The sequence below is a fragment of the Vanessa atalanta genome, chromosome 21, assembly GCF_905147765.1.
Source record: "Vanessa atalanta chromosome 21, ilVanAtal1.2, whole genome shotgun sequence".
Classification (NCBI taxonomy): Eukaryota; Metazoa; Arthropoda; class Insecta; order Lepidoptera; family Nymphalidae; genus Vanessa; species Vanessa atalanta.
The window spans coordinates 8,059,727-8,064,854 of record NC_061891.1 but is presented as its reverse complement, the minus strand read 5'-3'; the positions used below and the strand labels follow the sequence as shown (position 1 = coordinate 8,064,854).

Below are 5,128 nucleotides of genomic sequence, written 5' to 3'. Positions count from 1 at the left end.
AAAAGCTTAAAAGGTGGATACAATACATCAATATTAAACAAAGATCCCAAAGATTCAAACGGTGCCAAGTGTCATTGTGTTTTGATTCGTATATATATGTATGTATGTAATAACTTAGGTATAGTTTTAATTGGTGATAGGGTTTTGCTCAAACCCATCCGGGTAGATATTCCAGGTATTCTAACGCCATTGGCTATGTAAGGAATGATTAATATTAACTACATCATCAATGTATATGAGCGGTGGTGACCACTTACCATCAGGTGACCTATTTGCTCGTCCGATAAGTCATATCATAAAAAAATAGTAAAGAAGATTAAGGAATTCAGTTTCAAAAGGAACTCCACGGCGGGGAATCGAACCCCGGTCTCCCGCGTGACAGGCGGGGATACTCACCACTATACTACCGAGGATCACATGTGTATAGACGAAATAGCTATACATTATATTTTATCGCAACGAATGTGTAAATTGATGATGCTGTTAATTTCTTACAACGTTTTTAGTGTGATAATTTATTTGCACTAATTATTATTTTTAAATGGCTTTTATTAAAATATATATATATATATATATATATATATATATATTTATGACCTCAGTTACCTAGTTAGTACGGGTTGTATTGTTTTATTTTATTAAAATATATAAAGTAGATACTAGTTGCCATCAACGGCTTCGCTTGCGTTTTATTGGTTGGTCGTCAAGTGTTTGGTATAAAAATACCCTATGGCTTTCCTTGGCTTTCAAGCTTGCTTTATTCGAATTTGCATTAATTGAAATATCATTGAAATCAGTTCAGAGGTTTATCTGTGAAAGAGTAACAGAGTTGCTATCGTGTTTATAATATTAGAATAGATACTCTTAATATAAAAATATTACTATTTTGTACGAGATATACCTACCTAACAATACTGAGTTCTGCTGTTTGGCGGTAGAATATCTGATGAGTGGGTGGTACCTACCCAGACGGGCTTGCACAAAGCCCTACCACCAAGTATGACTCAATGGTCTATTAGCTATAAGCCTGCCTGGGGTACAAACCCCATTTAAGCCGATAAAAAAGTAATGAGTAAGACCCGGACGGTAACTAGTATTGATATAATTTACATATTAATAATATACCAAATAATTAATATGCATATGATAAAACACAAATTGTATTACAACAATGCATAATACCTATAACCTTGAAACAACCGTCAAATGAAACATTTCTATAAAAAAAAATATCTAAGCAACACAATACGTAAGTTGAAGTCTTATCGTTAATCCTTGCATATTAATGTCTTCATTATAATTAATATTCCTCAGAGCAATGTAAGATCGGACGCTGACATTGGCATCCGTTTTATGTCTGACTTATGGCGAACAAAGTCAATTGTCTCGGCTAAATCTGCTTTTGAAATAAGGCAAAAAAAACGTTGTCGTCGACTCGACGCGTGAGAAGCGAAGCGAATAATATCGTCAGATATGTTTTATTTATTATATATTTTTATTCTATCTACATTTTATTTTATTTTTTTGTTAATATGTTTGTTTTACTTTCCAGGATATGCCGACTGTGACACAGCTGGTTTTATGAAGCCACTATAAGAATAATTATACGTGCGAGGAGTAGTTTCTTAGATCCAAAATCTCGGGCCACAGAGGATGAAGTGTCTGAAGAAGTTATTTTGACAGTGACAAGGAGGTCTAAATAAAATCAATGAAAAAACAAAACATTATTGATTTAAACTGACTTTATTATTATGGTCTCTGAAACAGTTTTTGAAACAATAAACTCAGTCTTTTGATTTAATACCGAGGGATTCTACTGAGAATTATGTGTAACAATACTGTAATGTAATTAATGTCTCATTCTTAATGGAACAAATTCAGTTTCACAAATATAACAAAAGAAAAAAACATTAAAGAGATTTACAAATGACAAACTATAAAATCACAGCATCTGTACGAATAAGCCTTACGATCGCCATCGCTTAGCTATGCAAGTTGAGCTGTAACTTAATCGAGTACTAAAACAGGGTTAAGTTCAAGGTAAGACAAGTGAGTCTTAGTTTTCATGTGACACTCCAAGTTTTATTCCTGTTTCCTTTTATCCCTTTGTCACGAGTCTGGAGTGATTACTGTTGTGTCGGAACAAACTGAGGAACATACTTGCAATAAGCTATATCCATGTTATGCACTTGGTTATTGGCTGACTTCAATCATAACTGCCAAATTATTTATAATATTTTTTTTTTTATATTTTTGACTGGAATAGTGGCAAGAACGCTACCAGTACAGTATTACCCTGTTGATTCTAAAGTAAGATCAGATGAATTGTTCCCACCTGTCAGTAGAGGTGGCATTGAACGATTGAACGTCATTGTGGACAATCTCAATTAGAACTACCCAGTACATAAGTACGCCAAAACTGATTCATGCCAGTCTTATAGCACAATAGCACGCGCATGTGTCAAGTCAGGAAAAAGCTCAGGTGCTAAAATAATGCCTTTTAGCTTTTACTTAGGGGTAGTGTAGGGAGCAAGCAGCTAAATAACAATACTTAGTATTGTTGTTTTCTGGTTGGAAGGGCAAGTGAGCCAGTGTAACTAAAGGCATCGAATAATATATTTTTCCATATAATTTTCTTTATTAATAAATTTCACCTGTGCGAGGCTGGTGTGGCTGGATACTATTGTATATATTTAAATCAAAGTCTGTCAACTCTTTTCGGGCGCCATAATCATACTTTTACAACTGCAGCACTCACGATACTCTAACAAAACCCACAAGCTGTAAAAAACAGACAAGCATACATGAAATTGTATGCGGTTGCAACCGAAGTACAGCTAGCACAAAAATACCAGTATTTTTATTTAATAAGCACCTGACACTACCAATTAGCCTCCATCTGACAGCCCTAAGAAATTATTTAATTACAATATATCCGACAGTATTGACATATTATGTGTGACATATTTTATATATAATTAGTAATATAAAATTGCTATTTTGTTAAAGTATTTTGAACTTTTATAGAGCTTGAAAATCGAATTTAAGCTTCGTATTGTTATTTTATACAATAGATTTCGTATATTATTATTTCGTTATTTTTACTTTAATAATATCGATATTAACGACTTTAATTTTAATTATAATTTTGGTCGAAAAGTATTCGAGTATTATACTTTTAATCGACTTCAACTACTTAACGAACAATTCACGACCAACTCGTTTTTATATATATACACACGTTTAGAAACCGATTATGATGATTCTTTGAATATCAATGATGTACTTGATATATTGAGAATTTAATTCAAATTATATAAACAAACTCCAACGCTGATAATGATTAATTCTGAAAATTAAATAATCTCAAATGATCCCTTGCATAGTATAATCGCCGCTCATTATAAATTAAATATAATAAAACCATATGCGGTAAAAGCACAACGACATCCGATTTCAGATCTTTTTATTTCGCTAATATATCAATCAGTATATTATAAGGGCGTAGAGCTGCGCGCGCGCAAGTGCCCGGGTTTCCGCTTATTATTGCGAGAGTCACGGAACGCACAGTAATGCTTTGTTTGAAGTGACTGTTCAATATTTACTGCGTAATGGTAAGTTTAAATTTATATTTAATTAATTAACATTGTCTATACAAATAAATGAAGGAGGTGTGTTTTTTGTAATGTCTCACTGAAAATAATTCGTTACAAAAAAGGTTTTAGTTTTGTATAATAAAACAACAGTATTTTTTTTTGTATTGAAATTTTCACTCGATGTTGGCTTAACGAGGAATATTCAATAAGACAACTGTTTTTTTTTTATTTAGAATATACCAGTTCTACTTATGTTGTTTAACGAGGAATGTTCAACAAGATTTAGGAAAAGTACCAAAATGGAGCGGACACGTCAAAATTATGTCATCGACGATTTTTGAAGCATGTCGAGCGTTCCTCGACAAAAAACGTAAGTGAAACCGGAATATTGAATAATAAGTTTTTTTAAAACACTGATGACGCTATTGATTGTAATTTACAATTCTAATATTTATTAAAACTATGTGATACTTTTTTTCCGTTTTCAACTTTATTTCAAACTCCTTGATAATAATTTGGTTGTTACTTATTGCAATAATTTCCAATAAGATATAGATAATATTTAAATTGGATATGATATGACTTTTATTATCATATTTAAATTTTGAAATACCTCATTTTCATAATAAAATCATAATTGGTCGGGCTAATACGGCACCTGATGGTAAGTAGTCATCACCTAGACCGTAGATCGTACATCTCCAATGCACCACTGACTTGGATATTGCAGTTGTTAGCCATAATAAAATTTTGTCATAACAACAACTGAGTTTTTCCAGCAACCAATTCTCTTTAAGCGAACAACAGTATTATCGATGCATAAAATGGTTATGAATTATTGTGATCTATTTTAGAATTGCTCTTAAGAATGGGCTCGGTTTAGTCCATTTGTGTTCGACCGGTTTTGTTACAGCCGTTCAGCTAATATAGGAAGACGGGATTAAACAGACAGGCGTCTTACATGTGTGACTTGCTGTGTGTGAATCTTATTAGGCATATTCTAAAGAGAAACTGCTCCGCACATTTGGTTACGGTTGTGATTATTTGCTAAGGTATATTTTATTTAAAAATTGACGATGTGGGAAATTGAATTGAAAGAATGGACTTCGACGCTGTTTGTTCGAATACAATTATAGTTGTCGCTTATCATATTACGTATTATTTTTAATGCACGTTCTAATTTATCCACTTTATTATAGCGTATCCATATGGCGCTTCAGCGTCTATACTGCAGCATCTATACTGTTCATGGCATGTACAAGCGATGCCGTAACGGCTCTTAAAATAATTAAAATTATTGCCGATTCATTTGATTACTTGTCCGGATTGTAAAAAAAAACATAAAAGCAGAAATGGACCAGTTGTTAGAGCGCGTGCATCTTAACTTCAAATCCATTGAATTTTCATATGCTTAATTTGTGTTTATAATCACCTCGTGCTCGGCGGTGGAGGAAAACATATCTAACCTTCTCCTCAAAGTGAGAGAAGGCTTTAGCCCAGCAGCGGGGAATTTATAGGCTGTTACTGTAATA

At 32.9% G+C, this 5,128-nt stretch overlaps 1 non-coding gene across 1 annotated transcript; it reads right to left on the bottom strand.

Moving 5' to 3' along the window:
* Nucleotides 1–341: 341 nt before the first annotated feature.
* On the bottom strand, nucleotides 342–413 carry Trnad-guc. Its single transcript has one exon. It is a non-coding gene; the product is annotated as a tRNA-Asp (tRNA).
* Nucleotides 414–5,128: the final 4,715 nt, after the last annotated feature.